We start from the raw sequence: 18,788 nt of genomic DNA on the forward strand, positions 1-18,788 counted from the left end.
TTATACAGAGGTATAGCTAAAACACCAATAAAGGAGATAAAATGGAAAAAAAAAAAGTGCGGTATCCCAGAAACCAAAGGCGAGAGCCTTGCAAGAAGGGAGGAGTTATCAGTGGTGAACACCGCTGGGAAGTCTGTTATAGGACGAGTACTGGGAAGTATTCACGGAGTTGGAAATTAAGAGGTCCCCGGGGCCTAGGCAGCGCTAGTTTGGATGGACTGGTGGTAAAATAACGCCGATGCTTTCGTTGCAGACCGAATATGAGCCGAGGAAGTGGAGAAGCTGAGTAAGTTTAGAGTCCCCTCTTGAGAAGCCTGGAAGGAATTTATATGCCACCCCTTGTAAGGGCGTAGTTACACCCACGTGGCTATTTGAGGGTGATGAGAAATTCCCATTCTGCCACCCACCATCCAACAAAAGGCTGAGTTTTAAAACATTTCCTGTTAACTCCCCATATATAAAGGATGAGTCTATATTTCTTAAACATGTACTTGTTCCTATGCTCTTTAAAAATGGCAGACTATTTCCACAATTGCTGACCATGTGAAGTGCTTTTCCCATCATCAATCTCATAAATATTCAGCTATTGTACCTTTCCCCAAACAGCCAGAGATTTATTCACTATATTGAATTGCAATCTCACCCTTCTTTTCTGCTCCTTTGTAAAGAGAAAGATAATATTTCGGCATTTTTTTTGTAACGCCTCAGCCTTGAGGGAATGTAAATATAAGCATAATTGATTTTCTGAACTTGCTCCCCCCCCTCCTTATGTTCCGGTGCTTTATGCATTACAGGTGGAATGACTGACAAATCAGCCCTGATTGCTAATTAGAAAACAGAATATATTAGAAGCATAGCACATATATCCAATTTGCTCTCAGTGCAAACCCTGGAAATGTAACGCTCCTCAATGCTCTAGTGCTTGCTGTCTAATTACCTGCTCTTTCGCTTTGACTTAACCATTCAGGAATTACACTATCTGTGTCTGGCAGGTCAGGGGTGATTGCTTATTAAATGGTGGAATTCACCTGCCTCACCCTGACTCATCCCTCCTTCCCCTCACCCCTCTGAAGTGACACTCTTCCACAGAAAGCATTTCTTCCCTTCACGTGTTGGCTGGATAATGAAAGCTGGTGCTCTTATCCCTGTTTGAGGCCCAAATTCTCAAGGTGATTTTACTTCAAGGATTGGTGAAATAGGAATTCCGTCCTCCCCTCTCTCTCACTGCTGGTATAAAGAGGTCTTTTTGTGTCAGAGTCCTTAATGGCAAGGCAAGACCCCCGGGGTTCCTATTCTTCCATGCATCACCTCAGCAATCAGCTAGTGGCCCTGAAAAGAGAGGCCACCTTTGCCTTTGTGTTTGAAATGAGACTATTCACACCAGAAACTATTCACACCAGGAATCTGTGGGCACCTGAAGGCTGAAAAATAAGAATTGATTTCTTTTCACCCTCCCACTAATCTGAATGTCACCTCGGAAGCGCCCAGGATTTAATTGATCTGTGACAACTTCAAGGAAGTGCCAGCCCCCATTGAATGATTAAGACTATTAAGGAGGTTGGAAGCACTAGCCAGATATAGGGATCTGCTTCTCCTCCTGGGACTTAGGCATTAGGCATTTGAACAGAACTTGATTCTTACAAGTGTTTTAAACTAGTTCCTCTTCATTTATTTGAAGGTGGTGTGGAATCCTCATAGAAGACTGAACCATAGAAAATTGCCAATATTTATGTGTTTTTCACTTTTAAAGATGACATTTTCATATGGTTTAACTTAGTATTAGCTACTATCAGAGCAATAGAAGGTTGAAGCCTAGATAGATAAAATGAATTCTGAGACCCTATCCAGAATCTTTGCCCTCAGAACTCATGAATTAGGAAAGTCACACATTTATTCATTAACAAAACATTTGTTGTATATCCATTTTTATATTGCTCATTGAGGCAAGGATGCTAAGGGTTGGGTATGTATATTGGCCCCACTTAATTACCCACCAGGTAAATTATGCATGTGTGTAAGGTCCCACAAAATACAGCATTATATTTTTTTCAATTTAGTTTAGTTTTTATTTTTATTTTTTGAGAGACAGAGCGAGCGAGCAGGAGAGGGTCAGAGACAGAGGGAGAGAGAATCCCAAGCAGGCTCTGTGCTGACAGAGCTCTCTGCTGATGCAGAGCTCGGTCTCACAAACCCTGAGATCATGACCTGAGCCAAAATGAAGAGTTGGACACTGAACCAACTGAGCCACCCATTTACCCTCAGTGCCCCATTCATGAAATGTGCCTGTTGCAGTGCTTATAAGGACAGAGAAAGGGCAAATTCAGGTACCTTTAATACTGGGTATATAACCGCACATGATTGGGTTCACTTTCAGAGAAAACATTCTGACAGCAATGTAGAGAATGCATGGAGGTATTCAGAGTGAAGAGTTAGACCAGTTAGAAGGGCCATGGTGGTTACATAACGATGAAGGCCTGAACTCAGGTAATGGTAGCATGAGTGGATGGAGGAGAAAGGGTAGATTTGAAAGATTTGGAAGAGAAAAATATGTGGATTTCATAATTGGATATGGGGAGAGGGTATGTGGATGAAGAATGTGTCTTAAAGACAACCACCAGGGTATCTGATTTGCATGGTGCCATTTACTAAAGAAGAGAACCAAAGATAAGGAAGAGGTAGGGGCCAGTTGAAAATACCCACTTTTGGGTAAGATAAATGTGAGATGCCTGTAGTCCAATAGGCAGACATATAATATGTATAGACACATGTACACATGTACATACTGATTGTCTGGGGCTCAGGAGGGAGGCCTGGGCTGGAGATAGATATATGCTGCATTCGATAGCTAATTGTTACCAGTAACAATTTTTATGCTCCAGGCCAAGATTGGGGTGATCTTTGCCCTTAATATGATTCTAGTATTTGGCAGACACAGAACAATGGGCACATTATAAGAATGTCTTAAGAATAAGGTCACCTACGGAGAACGCAGTTAAAAGTGCAAGAGCAGGATCTTGTGAATGATTACCATTCAATATGCAGGAGGAAAAAGAATAATGAATGATATCAAGTGAATGAAAATGGGAAGGAGGATCAGTCAAATAGGAGGAAAACAAGAAAAGAATGATACCGAGGAACTCAAAGGATAGGAAAGTTTCAAGGAGGGAATAGTGAATGGTCCCAAGCACTGCAGAGGCCAAATAAATAAGGAATGGAACATCCATTCAACATCACTTCTTGGAGGTGCATGAGTGATTCCATTTTCCCATAGTCGGTGAAACTGTGGGTTGAAGGCTGAATATGGAAGAGAGAATGAGAAGCGATAGAATGGACATGAATCTTTATAAAGCTTGTCCATGGGGGGATACTAGAAATTATTGGGCAGGGAGTTTTGGAGAGGTAGAGTTGGCTAGAGGTCTGCTTCCTGCTCTATATGATGTAGGGGCAGAACTCATAAAAGTCACTGACACAGAAATGAAGTAGGGGTAAAATCATCCAAACAATGAAATGCTAAAGTAGTAAAGGAGACAAAGTCAGTTATTCATTTCAAACTTTGTTCTTTTTAAATAAAACACATGTCCTGATAGCTACATGTTTTAGAATGCAGCCAGGGAAGTGGTGGCTAAGAGCAGACATGTCATGTGAGCGGCAAGCAGACAGGTGTCCCGTGAACAACTTTGCTGAAGTGAGCAGGAAGAGGTGCCATGGTCAGAGAGGCCCTTTCATGCCTGCTCCAGCTCGGACAGGACACTGTGTATAGGACACAGTTCCAGGAATGACGCTCCATTACAAGTGAGTCAGCATTTCTGGGACTGTCACAGTTTTACTGGAAGTAAGTACCACCTTATCTTCCTGGGCAATTACTTTCAAGAAATATGATGAGAAAAAATTTCAAAGCCCTGACCTCTCCAGATTTACTCTTCATTTTTTCAAATTCTCTGTAGAATTGTTCATAGCTAAGAATTGTTTTCATCAGAAAGTACATATGGAGCCCATCGGCAATTAAGAGCAGCCAAATCTAGCCCCAGGTCCAAAGGTGAGACACTACGTGGGAGTCTGGAGCCAAAAAGTTGGCTTTGAGGTCAGGTGTGCTTGGGCATAAGTCCCAACTCTGTAATTTATTAGCAGTGAGACCTAGGGCAAGTCACTTAGCCTCTCTGAAACTTAGTTTCCTCAGCTGTATAATCAAGGATAATAAAAACAACTTTACAGGAATTTTGCAAAATAATATACATGAAGTGTCTTGGAAGAAATAGTTTGCTCAATAGGCTCTGTGTGCGTGTGTGTATATGTATATGTATGTTAATGTATATGTATATTTATATTTGGCATATGAATCTGCTTGACTGGTTCAATTTGAGCAACATTTGTTCAACATCTATAAGTGATGTACTCTGTCCACATATACTGCAGAAAGGTAAGGAATAGCCAGTATAAAAAGATGGTCAATGACTCTGTTTTTACTTACACCAATAGGTCAAGAGAGAATGGAGGGATATTGATGCTGGGGGAATTTAAAGTGCAGCAGAATACAGTTCCAAACTACAGTGAAATGCCATCATGCCATTATAAAGAGAATCAATAAGAAACCTTTGGTAGAGATTTAAAAAAAAAGGGGGGAAAAAGGGTATTAACTGTTACTTTGAGATGAGTTAAGTGCTAGAAAACAATGATGTCACTTCCATGGTTTAATGCTATCTTTACTATTTTATACTCTCAAGGATGTCTGGGTCACTTCCATATTTTGAGACACCTGGTACATTCACAAATGGAGAGATGCTAAAATAAGGTTAAAAGCTGTGGAATATTAAAAAAAAAGTATGTGTGTCCATAGGTATATCTATGAACAATCAATTCTTTTAACACAAAAATACAGTGCACTGTAAGTAGGTTTTTCACAAGACAGTCATAAGATTTATAAAAATGTATGTCAAAGTCCACTATAGGCACTATGAAGAACTTCTTTCAGTCTTGCCAGTGTATTGTTGGGAAGATATCACAGCCTACACTTAACTGAACTATGTACATTGGCCTTTGTGCATGTGAGGTCTAGACCATGGCCTTTGGCCCTAAACTCTTGGTGATGGATTCTGACCAGTACATCTGACAGCTCATAACATAGATGCCCAAGACAGGTTTGTTCAAATTACGAGTGAGTTCTTATGCACTGCTTACCACCTAGAAAGCTGGCTGGAGATCTGAAAAACTGGTGTGCTGCTAGATGGGGTAATAGGTTGAGAGTCCACTCATTTTCCAAGTGGAAAAAATACATTACCTACATTTGCTGGGCTTCTGCACGCTTTTTATGGGTGACCGCCTTTTAATCAGAAAGTGCTTGTTGCAAAGCAGAAGAGGGAAAGGGGAAGATGATGAGGGATGTGGACAAAGGAGCTTCTTCAGTTTGCTTGGGTTTTTACAGTTCAGAGCACTTAAAGATTTTGGATTTTTACAGAGCAATAAAGCACAAATGACCCAGCATCAACCTTGTAGTATGCTAATAGGAGAAGTCAATTCTATCAGTAGCAGCATCAAGGCATTCCTAATTTCCCTAGAAATGAAGAGAAACCCATCTGTTTTTAAATGCAAGGCTTCTTTCTAATCTCAAATCTCTGTTCTTTATAATTCAAAGTTGTGCTAACTCCAGAGACAGTTGCTATCTTTAGACTTCAAGTATCTAGAATAGGCTGACCTCATGCGAGATGCTTGCTCTTGTTGCTAGACCTCCTTCTCATCTCAATGTGATTCACTTCTGGCACAGAGAAAACAGGCGAAAGCATTTAAATCCTCCTTGGATTGATGCAGTTTAGCAGGCTCATCTTGGAAGACCTCTGAGTCCCAAGGGTCTGGTTTTCCCATTCTAGATGGGATAATGCTGCTTCTGCTCATCCCCCCCAGAGTAGGGAATTACTTCTTGCTGGTGCACTGGAGAGAAGGTGAAGACAGGCTCCTTTAGTTTTTTTTGTTTTTGTTTTTTTTAATGTTTATTTTCGAGATAGAGACAGAGCATGAGAGGGGAGGAGCAGAGAGAGAGGGAGACACAGGATCCCAAGCAGGCTTCAGGCTCTGAGCCGTCACCATAGAGCCCCACGCGGGGCTCGAACTCATGAACCACAAGATCATGACCTGACCCAAAGTTGGCGTCCAACCAACTAAGCCATCCAGGTGCCCTGAGGCTCCTTTCCTTTTGAGTTTTTAAGACTCCAGTCTCCTTTATCCATGGGAATCGTTGAGTATTCCTGGGTGTAAGACACAGGAAGAGCAGTCATACTACTATTGGTGCTAGTACTAAACCCATTATAATTTTGGACTTAGAAGTTACTCAGGCACAAAAATCTGTGGATTTTAAAAAATATGGCTAATCTACACATCACCCTCCCTAAAAGTGAAAGAAAACCAATGCCTTTCATTGAGGAAATTCAATTTAGCCAACATTGATTGAATGTTCAGTACATGTGTGATTCTGTATTAGCTTGAAGGAATATGAAGATGATTCTAGATTATGATCTTTGTTCTTAAACTCAAAATCTAAAAGAAGAAACAAACTCATGCCTACATAATGGAGCCTAGCAGGTCTCTGCAAAATACCTGTGCCTTGTCATCTTGCTGTCCCCTACCCTCCCTCCCTTTTCTCCTTCCCTCCCTCTGTTCCTTCAGCCACCATTGCCTGAATGACTATTTTGTGCTAGGCCCTAGGCCAGGTGCTGGAGTTTGCAATCTCAAGAGTTGCACAGGTGAAATCAGAAACTGCCTTCCGAACCCCGCTCACTGTACACAAAGGGCAGGCAGACACCAAAGAAAGAGGCAGACCACCTCAGATTGGTAGGTGGCAGGTTTAATAAGCAAGGGTACTTAGTTGCATATGAAGCTTGCCTTGGGCTGCTGTAAGTGGAGCATATCTCTGCACCTGCTCGTTGGAATCTTAAAAAAGGAGGAAGTGTGGGACCTCAGAAACCAGTTCCATGAGGAAGTTTCCATCAAAGGACTGTCAATATAACATGAGTAGTAAGTTCTAATGCTGGAAGTGACTACTTAATGTGCACTTCATTTGAAATACCAGTGGGCTCCCTTTAATCTATCTAATAAATGGAAGATTTTCAAAGACCTAAGGATAAAGTGGAAGAAGACATATTGTTGTCTCAAATCTAGCAATAATGTCTTCTTGATATCTTTGTGTGAAGTAGAAAAAGGTACCCTTTCCTCGAGACACCCTACTGACATTTGTCTGGAAATTTTTATAATGAATGGACGTATCTACGATAAGATGAGTATTGCCCCCTAGAGTAGTGCAATGCACAATCTACACAACCACGTGTTGTGGTTCCCCAAGAATTTTCCAAAGTGTCTAAAAGATACGATGACAAAGAAGTGATCAGGGAGGAATGCACATTTAGTCAAATTAAAAAAAGGATTCTTGGGGCACCTGGGTGGCTCAGTCCATTAAGCATCCGACTCTTGATTTCTGCTGAGGTCATGATCTCATAGAGTGAGTTTGAACCCCATGTTGGGCTCTGCATTGATAGCACAGAGACTGTTTGGGATTTTGTCTCCCTCTCTCTCTGTCCCTCCCCTGCTTGCTCTCTATATCTCTTAAATAAAAATAAACTTAAAAAAAAAGAATTCTTATCCAGAATCTGTAATAATCTCCTTTATATTCTTTTTTTTTTAAATTTTTTTTTCAACATTTATTTATTTTTGGGACAGAGAGAGACAGAGCATGAATGGGGGAGGGGCAGAGAGAGAGGGAGACACAGAATCGGAAACAGGCTCCAGGCTCTGAGCCATCAGCCCAGAGCCCGATGCGGGGCTCGAACTCACGGACCGCGAGATTGTGACCTGGTTGAAGTCGGACACTCAACCGACTGCGCCACCCAGGCGCCCCAATCTCCTTTATATTCTGAATGGCATGAAAAAGTTAAAATTAAACTTTAATGTACTAATCTGAAGGTTATTGTATCAATTTTAAATGAATCAAAATGAAGCAGAGAGGGCAAATGCCTGGCCCAAGGCTATTGAGTGAGTGACACAGGTAAGATTTAAATGGAAAGTTCTTTAGTTTTTTGTTGGAAAGGCTTATTTTTCTTGTTTTTTTTTCCCCCTAGTCATTCAGATGAGACTTCAAGATTTGCTTTAAGATACAAGTGGAAAGTGGCAAAGGCTGAACATATAAATAGATTTGAAGAGGGTTTAGATAATTCATAGATGACAGACCCATAGTGGTAACCAAGGGAGATAAGAATGCCTGAGGAGCATCCCTAACTATTGCACATAGTAGCAACACCGATGATGGCTCTCCAGGGGACTGCTGACAGAGTTGGGAAACTAGGTCAGGGGCTAGGGTGTTTGTTTCCTATTACTATGGACCACCCTAAAGTTTTAATGAATGGTCTTCTTCCCTCTCTCCTTCCCTCCTTTCTTCCTTCTTTTCATTATCGATTTTAAAGTCCTACAGACACAGGCTATTGATGCAAAAGAACAGAAACGGGGCTGTGTTTCCAACTGCCTCACAACCACAGAATATTCCATGGAAAGCTCTCTTCCTGTCTATTTCTTGGAACTTCTATGATGACCCTTGTTCTTACAGTTGGGGTCTGTTATCGGGGGGTAAAAGTAGAAAAAGTGGGCCTACTGAAATCGCACTTTTAGTTTCAGCTTCCAAATTTTTTCTTACTTCATTGATTGATTGTCCTATTGATTGAGTCATTTATCCACCAGGAGTAGCAAATAGTTTTGTGTGTAAAATATTTCACTAGGGTCTATACAGACAAATAAGTCATGGTTCTCAGGCCGAAAGAGTTATATACTGATAATGATGGTGATGACAGGCTAATAGAAACAACAACAACATTTGGTGAGGACTTATTATGTGTCAGGCACTGAACTAATTCCATTACAGCCTATGATTCTGTGACATAGTTATTATTGTCTGCTTTTTATGGATCCAGAAACTAGATTCATTGCATTCATTACAAAGCTAGTGAGGAAGGGGATGAGACATAACAACTAAAAAACAAGGAAGAAAGTAAGGGGAGCCCCAAGAGAGGAGTGAGCACACTCTGAGCCAGAAGTTCATGACATGAGAGATGAGCTCAGGCTTTAAAATGATGTCTGACTTGGGTCTTGGGGATGAGCAGGGAATGGTAGGTAGAAAATGAGCATCCTAGATGAAGATAACGTGGTGCAGATATTTGTTGCTTTTGACCGCCCAGCCTCCATTATTTGTTATTTTGGTACTAACACTCTGACTCACTTTGGGGGGATTCTTTTCTCCATTGGATAAAGCTTGCAAAATTGTCTATCATGGTGGTCTGATGTTCTGTAGCCAAAGCTAGGTCTATTGAATACTCTCTGGAGGTGGAATCTAAGCAAAAGCAGAGTGGCAAACAAAACAATTCAAAAGGTTGGGGTGCATGGATTTACTTTGGCTGGGCCCTGAAGAGATGGTCCAACAGTGCCCATAAGTGGGCAGCCCTCTCCCCTGAGTAACTGGTTCCTGTCCTTTCTGTGCCTTGTTCTTCAGATTCTGTGAACTTCGATACATCTTTTCAGCACATCCGTTTGTTCCCAAGATTGGCCACATTGGTTTTTGTGGCTTGCAACAAAGAACTAAAAAATGGCAAGAGCAGAAGCATGTGTGGGGTATGCTGCTGGCACTAAACCATCCAGACTGTCTGCGGTGTGGAATGCATGGACGTGAATAGTGAGAGATACATCTAGAAACGTAACTCAGAGCCAGGTTATCTGATGTGAAGTGCCAGGTTAAGGAGATTGAATTTCACTGGATGAGAAGTGGAGAATTTTTGAAGCATCTACGCTAGGATGATATGAGTGTATCTGTCCTTTGGACATTAATCTGGCAGCGGTGTGGTTGGTTATACAAATTGGAGAACGTGGATACCAGACATAGAGTTCCCAGCTAGGAAGCTATTGCAATGGTCCAGGTAGGGGGTCACGAAGGCTTGGACCTCATGGTGTAGAGGTGGCAATGAAAGGTGTCCATGGAGGAAAGAGCTTCTTGCTTTTCTGGATGGGAGCCAAGGCTAGAGAATGCTGATTTGTAACAGGGCCAGTGGGGAGCACATCCCATAGGCATAAAGAGCTGATGAATTCTGCTGCCTTGCACCTTAGGCACCCCAGAGGCTAAGGCTGGGCTCATAAAGAGGAATGCAGAAACTCAGTCTGGGGAGATAGTCCGTTGGATTTCGACCAAATTAATATCATGTTGTTGATGCTGAAGCTTTGACCACTCCCTTGGTGAATAACTTTTGGTTGAGGCAGCAGGCAAGACGAGTTCCCATTTGGAAGATTTGGTATTTCTGTGGTTTCTTTTTCAGAAAAAATTAAGATACTAGCCCCATTTTTTTTTAGTGGTTCATAAAAAGTTGCAAAAGGGAAAACATTATTGAGCAATAAAAGGTGTGTTTATGTGTATTCATAAGAAGTGGGCTAGAGGCCAACTCCCATAAATGTGTTTGACTTATACCTCGGTACTGAACAATTACAAGAACCCTGGAGGCTCCTATTTCACTCAGTGGATGTAATAGAGGCAGCCTCTGCAGCCTTCCCAGGCTAATCACCTTGATAAAGACTGAATTGGGGAGCCTGACCCTTTAAGTGTTTGACAGTAAGCAAAATTGTGCTATTAGTGAAGATGGCCTTTGGAACCTAATTATCTCTATTTTCCTCCCTGGCTTGGCAAACTACCTGTGTCTCCATGCATCACCTCGTGTTTCCAGCCAGTATTGTTGGTTCCAAGCATATCTCAATTGGCAGCATCCTCTGCTTATCAAGTTTGGGGACACCACTTTCAAATGACATTTTGTTTCCAGGCACCATAGCAAGTGGTTTTCCATTGTGAAAACTGGACCCTTGAGAGTCACAGTTATAAGATTTCCTTATAGATCAGGGATGGCACCCTATTTAACTGGATGAGCTATTACTTTTCCAGTTCTCAAGGCCCAGTGGGAAGTGAGAGGGACATTTTTGGGGGAAGTAAATTGGAGGACCTCACCCTTTTCCATGAAATTACACCACCTTCCTTATTAAACTTCCTTAATATTTCCTTATGAAACTTTCTTGCCTTTTCCATAAATCTTGGATAGTTGAGTCTATTCGTTTCTTACTGCTTCTGTAACAAACTTGTCTCAATTTGGTGGCTTAAAACAATACAAACTTATTATCTTATTCTGGAAGTCAGAACTGAGCTAAAAGCAAGGAATCAGAAGGGCTGCCTTCTTTTCTGGAAGCTCTGGGGAATATCCTTTTTCTTGCCTTTTCCAGGTTCCAGAGGCTGCCCACGTTGCATGGCTTGTGTCCCCTTCCATCTTCAAAGTTGGCAATGGCTAGTAGAGTTTTCCTCACATGGGGTTGCTCTGACACTAGCTCTTCTACTTCTTGTTTTCACTCTCAAGGACCTTTGTGATTATATTGGGTCCACCCGGATAATCCAGGAAATCCTTCCTATTTTATGGTCAGCTGATTAGCAACCTTAATTCCATCTGCATCTTTAGTCCCTTCTTGCCATGTCATGTAACATATTCACAGGTTCTGGGGATTAGGACTTAGACATCTTTGGGGACTAGATGGTCATTCCATCTATTGCCGGAAGGAAGGATTAAAAAATCCGATCCCATCTCTTCTGTGTTCAGGTAACTCAACAAACTTTTAAAAATTCTTAAAATGTATTCAAACTAGCACACAAGTTCGAAAGTAGCATGCCAAAAAAAATTTTTCAGATGACTTCAGGGTGCAAGGTCCTATGCTAGGAGCTATTGGAAGTACAGGGGAGAGCATGTGGGATTATACTGCCTTTAAGGAACTTTTACACACTCTTTAAGTAGATGAGCTAGACATGCACAGACAATAGAACAGAGCAGGATTTGATAAATGCCACAGACTGGTTCAGCCAATTGGTGCCACAGGAGTTCAGAAGTGGAAGCAGCGCTCTGAATCCCGTTGACTGAACGTTTCCCCTACCGACCTTTGGTCACTCCTTCCAGTGGAGCATTTCAATAAGGTTTCATGGGAGCAAAGTTTTCTCCATTATTTTTTATTACAGCAGGTATCCTCAGGCACAGGGGAATGGGGGAGGAGGTGGGGGAGGGGAACAAATGCCAGGTATCTGCGCAACTTGACCCCAGGCAGCTATAATTTACACAATACTTCCTTGATATGATGTGATACTGGAGAGATTTTATCCTTTCCTTCTAAAGCAGCCAATTCCTTCAGACTGATAACAAGAGTCGGCAGGCATCTGAAAGCCAGAGCGCAGCTCATTGGTGCAGCTGCTGTATCAACAAGGAGACAACTACTGTGTAACGGGATGGGAGGGAAAGAAGCAGGATTTGCTAGAAACCTGGGACCATTTTCAAATGTGGCCCCAGAAGAAGTAAACAGCAGGTATAAATAATTTCTACCACAAATGTTTTGGGGTCTCTTCAGCTGCCTTCATCCTTGAGCATCTCCTGGGAGATGATATATTTGGTGAGCAATTTGAAGGGGGTTGAATGAATGTTAGTGTCTTTGGGGAAAGCTCATGTAAGTTGAAAATACAGTCATTGGGGCTAGCTTCCGTTCCCCAATTATTTGTAGAGCAACATATCTAGTGATGCCAAAAAACGTGTTGAGGTGATCGCCAAGCATTACGGATGTGGTGGTGAAAGCAAGGACCCTCCTTGCCCCCAGCCTGCCGTCGTTGGCCAGTTTCCTGCACAAGACTTTCTGTAGCAGGCTATGGGCAATGCCTTCTGTCTTCCTGATGCGTGGCTCCCTCCTTAATCTACCCAAAGGGACAGGCTCTGGAAAAGAAAGTACGGAAGCATGCAGACTTTTCAACCCTGCTAATAAACAACAAACAGTTGCACACACATGGTTTTAGTTCAACATTAACATGTCCCAGAGTGTCATTTTCATATGTGAAGATGGAATGATTTCTGAAAGGGAATTCTTTTTCATCCAGAGTGCTCGAGTTTCAGAATTTGTCATTCCTAGTAAATAAACCTGCCAAAAGATGAAAAAGCAGCCTTGGAGGCCTGACCTCTGGGCACTGTGGAGGGGAGTCGATAAGAATAAACCAAGCAGGAGAGGGAATCTCATAGGTGACTCCTCTTCCACCATGACCACCCAGCCTCATAAAGAACAGTAAAGGCTGAAGGGCTGCCTGCTGATTAATACCTGTGGTCCAGGGGGAGAGTCTGGTTTTAGGTCTGCTGGGAAATACAGAGTTAGAGGCAGGTCAGGTTACTGTCCCTTTGGCTTCCTTTGAATCTTTCATGACGGCTTCCTATGATAGGGCCCTGGTGATGCTTGAAGGCAAAAATTTATTTCTTTCATTATTCAGAGCACCAGTAAACTGTATTTAGGGAGTCAGGTGCATTATCTAAACCATGGCTAGGCCATGATTTCCTTTCTACAACTAGCAATGCTGCCCATTATAGTGCTGTCAGTCAAAGACAAATTAGAGAGTATAACTTGTTTTTGTCATAGAAAAGTAGGCTTGTAATCATAGACCTGCCCAAAGGGGAGGAAATTTAAAGGTTACCATTCTCCCATTTTAAAGAACATATTTCTTCCACATCCTGGACAGAGCCAGTCTCTACTGGAATACTTTCTATAATGGGAATCTCACAACCTCATTAGTAGACCAGAGGTCAGCAAATTTTTTCTGTACAGGGCCAGATGGTAAACATTTTAGGCTTTGCAAGCCCTAGGGTTTTTGTTGTAACTACTCAATTCTGCCATTGTGTGTGAAAGCAGCTAAGGATACTATGTAAATAAATCGGTGTGGTCGAGTTACAATAAAACTTTATTTACAAAAATAGTGAGTGGCCTGGATTCAGCTTACTGGCATAATTGGCCTATGTAGAGATAGACCTTTCTTTTGTGGGATGGCCCTGGTTGTTAGAATTTTCTACTTTGAGCCCAAATCTGCCTCTCCTTAAATTAGGTGTATACTTTTATATCCTTAACCATGTATTATTTTCCTTAAAAAAATTTTTGATTGGTCCCAACTCTGCCTTTTGTATGTAAATTATTCATAACAGATAAATTCTTCAACCCAAATCATTTTCTTCTAAAAACAATATGATTAACTGATTGCTTTATTCATTTATTCGTTCATCATCACTCAGCACTTGAGTAGGTACTGGGGATATAGAAATTAAAAAAAAAAAAATCTTTGCCCACTAAGAGTTAACAGTCTTGTGGGAGAAGATACCATGGAAGTACTTGGAAGAAAAGGCTGTGGTGGAGATATTCACTGGGGTGTGTGAGGTCACATAAGAGTAGCGCCTACCCAGCAGGGTGGATAGTGGGAGGATGGGGTGGATTCCCCAAGGAGGTTCCACTGGAGCTGAGTTTTAAGGCAGGTAGAAATGAGCAGTGCCTTCTGGAAATTTTATGTGCAAAGGTGTGCAACTGAGACAGACTGCCGGTCTGTATTTCAGGAACTGAAGGTAATTTTCCGTGACTAGAGTGCAGTGTACTTGCACATGTGAGTGTCCGGGTGGTGATGGAGGTGTAGTCAAGGGACGGACCTTGCCTGCCAGCTGAAAGTCAAGGGAAGTCAACCAGGGTAAGTGTAATTCTGCTACTATTGCCAAAAATCTTTTAACAAAAGTTATCTGAATTGGTACAGAATGCTCTACTTTATAAGCAAGGCATCTGGCCTTAAAAAGCCCGGGCCTTTGGTTTGAAAATACCGTAAGTTTGGGGCACCTGGGTGACTCAGCTGGTGAAGCGTCCAGCTTCAGCTCAGGTCATGATCTTGTGGCTTGGGAGTTCGAGCCCCACATCGGGCTCTGTGCTGACAGCTCAGAGCCTGGAGCCTGCTTCAGATTCTGTGTCTCCCTCTCTCTCTGCCCCTCCCCTGTGCATTCTCTCTCTCTCTCTCTCTCTCTCTCTCAAAAATAAATAAACATTAAAAAAAGAGAAAATACTGTAAGTTTAAGTAACTATGACAACACCTTATGTTCATACCCAGAATATACATTTGCAGCATAATTTGTTGGGTTTTTAGTTTGGTTCTGGACTGTTAGGAGCAGACATCTACTGTCCTTATCTAAAAACAAGTTGCAGGGATTTTGCTGGAAATTATCAAAAGACTCTAAACTACATATTGCAAGCTTGCAGGTTCTCTGGTTCCATGCCATGCCAACGGTGGCTGGGTGTATGCATCACAGACACACAAATTTTCCTAACATATTCTCTGATAGTCCCAGAACATCCTTACTACAAATTTTACTCCCCACCCCCCCACTGCTAAAGCATCTTATTTTATTTTATTTTGGTTTATTTTATTTATTGAAGTATAATTGACACACAATGGTACATTAGCTTCAGGTGTACAACATAGTAATTCAACTCCTCTATACTTTATGCTCTGCTCACCACAGGAGTTACCATTTGTTACTATACAATGCTATTGCAATACCACTGACTATGTTCCCTGTGCTGTAGCTTTTATCCCTGTGACCTACTCATTTCATAAATGGAAACCTCTACCTCCCACTCCCTGTCACCCATTTTGCTCACCCCCCTCTTCAACTTCCTCCCCTATGGTAACCATCAGTTTGTTCTCTGTATTTATGAATCTGTTTCTGCTTTTTTAATTTGTTTGCTCCTTTTTTTTTTTTTTTGGATTCCACTTTTAAGTGAAATCATATGATATTTTCTTTCTCTGTCTGACTTATCTCTCTTGGCATAATATCCTCTAGGTCCATCCAAGTTGTTGTGAATGGCAAGATCTCATTCTTCTTTCTGGCTGAGGAAAATTCCATTGTATATATACACCACATCTTCTTTATCTGTTCATCTATTGATGGACATTTAGGTTGTTTCCACATGTCGGTTATTGTAAATAGTGCTTTACTTTTACTTTTGACTTTCATAGGATAGTGCTTTAGGTCTTTGCACAGATCACTTTTTCTTTCAGGATATGTTTTCCCTTCCACTTGACAACTGTCCAACTAAACTTTCAGTAGCCCTGCAGTGCTCTGAATGATCTTCCAGCTCCCCTCTTTAACTTGTTCATTCCTGACTCTCCTCTGAGCTCCCAAGACTTCCTGTGCACACACTATCAGAGATTTAAGGCATTGCATCATTATTGTTTTACTTGTTTCTCCTCAACGAGACTCTGAAAGCAGAGATGGAGTCTCATTTCATCTTGTGTTTCCACACAAAGCACATAAGACATATAATAATAGTTGCGGACCCAGTGTTTGGTAAGTGAAGAAATGAATGAATGATTGAATGAATGAAAGAACCAAGGATATTTACCATGTGTCCCTAGCTAGAGTCTTGACTAACCCTGGCTAGTCCTTTGATTATTTGGGGATTCCTACCAATGCAGAGTGGTGCAGGGAAGGGAGGACCACAGATAGTTTCTTGGGTTTAGACTTGTGTCGTCCAAGACCACAGCCACCAGACACCCGTGGCCACTGGGCACTTGCCAATTGAGATGTGCTGTCAGTGGAAAATACATACTGGACGCCAAAGACTCAGTACAAAAAAAAAAGTAAAATATCGTGCTACGGCTTTAAAAATATTGTTTATATTTTGGATAGATTAGAATCAGTAAAATATATTAAATTTTTTTTTTTTTACATTTTTAATGTGGCTATAAATTTTTTTAAATTGCATATGTGGTTCACATTTGAAATTCACATCATGTTCGTACCGGGCAGCACTGGTATGGAGAGGAGGTCCTGCTCCAAGAAGTGGCTGCTGCGCCTTTCCATTCTGGCAGTTCTTTAGGAGAATCTTGCCTTCAGATCCCAGGTCCGATTACCAGACCACGTGTTTTCACTTTGTCTTTAGCAAATCCAGTCCCCGTACCACTTCATTGCTGAGGCAGTAACTAGCTCCTTGAGACTTGGTTCTGTCCTGCAACTGCATTTGATAGTTTCCTACGACCCCGGAGATCAAGGGAGATAGCGATGTGAAAGAGCAGGGCCCCTTTGTGGCTGTTGTAACAAAATCTTGTCTTTGTGTATAAGAGTGGAGAGGAACAGGAGCGAAGTTCCAAATGATCTGTCCTGGAGTTTGCCCGTGTCGTGTGCTTTCGGGAAGGGGGAGGGAAAGCAGGGGAAAGTGGATTTCCTTTAGTGAGTTCGATTTTGCTTAGGCCAGGACTCAAAGTGAATTCTCTTGACACACTTCTTCTCCTGGCCTTTGCTCTTCCCCCTGTCAGGGATGTCCTCTGAGGTGTCTCCCTTTGGAAAGGTCCTTCTCATTCCTCAAATCTAACTCAAATAGCATCTCCGCGAAACCCGCCCGCTTGGGTTTCGTGACGCAGAATTTTAACTGTACATGAATTATGCCACGTGACAAACAAATAGTACTTCTCTCTCCACTAGGGCAGACGCTTCTTACCATTTTTGTGTGCCTCGTGCCTGTTACCCTCTCACACAGCCCAGTGCATGAGATGTAGACAGGCGTTAATCTATTGTCTGAGAAGGATACTGATTGGTAAAAGAAGTGGGTGACAAGACTGGTTTTTTTCCCTTCAAATACCACTTGCCAAATCTACATGCAAATGAAGAGCAGAGTGTAGTTTCATTTACATTTGTGTAATGACCACAATTAGAATAACAAACAACAAGAGGCTCTTTATATATCCAACTGGAATTCCTGAGGCTGCCAAATCTATCATAAAGCACTGAGTAGAAATGTTTTAATGAGCTCCTAGATATGCCACACATGATATAATTTCCCCTAAGCTTTGCAGCCTCCAATGGGAAATTCCCCATAGGTCCCAAATGCCACCTGTGTATAAAGCCACCCAGGGGCAGTTAGAATATAAGACAAGTGATGAGGATAGGAGTGTAGTTCTGTAAAGTCAGGTCAGCTGTGGACATGCTACTAATTTCTTATGCTCCATATATTTTTTATGCTATAAAAGCCTGGGCCATCTAGCTGGGCTGAGGGTGAAAACAACACAGAGAAGAAAAAGTTAATATTTCCTTTTTAATTTAGAAATTACTGGATTTTTATGTCCTCCTTGTATTTACCCAACTGTAGGGTTTGAATAACACCTGAAAAATGTAACATAGTCCGTGTTTTCCTCTTTCATTTTTCTGGCGTTGGTGCAGCTATAGTTTTCCAGATGGCTACATATATAGCCCAATAATACAGGTAAGTGCACACTACTATAGCTCTTCTACGGGCCATAATAGTTAATAGCCAGGCTGGAGCCCAGAGGCACCAACCAGTTCTAAGGCTTTTGCATTCCTTTCTTTGCATATGCATTTTGATATCTTCGCACTGCTTTTGTGAATGGTGAATTCCTAGAATAACAGAAAATTTGCGTTGTTATAGAGGTTCTTATCAATTTTATAGAAGTTCCTTTAATACAAAGAAAAACAGATTGAGCTGAAAAAAGTGCCTACTAAGAAATAAAGCACATTCTCCTGCAGCAGGGTGTTGTAGGGAAGGGAGACATAGAAATTTCCCCAAGGTTTATTGACACATAAACTGCATACGGCCAGGAAACATTAGGAGAAGAATGTCATTTTAAAACAATTCAGGGGGAAGAGCCTTGCTTTGTGCCATTTCTTGTGATTACAGGCTGGGAACCTGGAACAAGATATCAGGATTTAATACTCGAGCTACTTTATGAAAAGCACTAAGCAGCAGGCTTTTTGCTTTAACCTTTTTAATATTCTGGAAGGTAATTGTCCAGACCGTCTCACCTTTCCAGGTTAATGAGGTAGCTAACAGTCCACAATAGAAAATGGCTGCCCAATCAAAAAAAAAAAAAAAAAAAAAAAAAAAAAAAAAAAAAAAAAAAAATA

The 18,788-nt window shown here is 41.6% G+C and overlaps 1 pseudogene; it reads left to right on the forward strand.

Annotated features, from left to right (window-relative positions):
• The first annotated feature begins 260 nt into the window (after positions 1–260).
• Positions 261–18,788, forward strand: part of LOC121034220 (spermine synthase-like) — a 22,006-nt pseudogene continuing 3,478 nt past the window's right edge.

The sequence above is a fragment of the Herpailurus yagouaroundi genome, unplaced genomic scaffold, assembly GCF_014898765.1.
Source record: "Herpailurus yagouaroundi ecotype Mexico unplaced genomic scaffold, PumYag 159, whole genome shotgun sequence".
Classification (NCBI taxonomy): domain Eukaryota; kingdom Metazoa; phylum Chordata; class Mammalia; order Carnivora; family Felidae; genus Herpailurus; species Herpailurus yagouaroundi.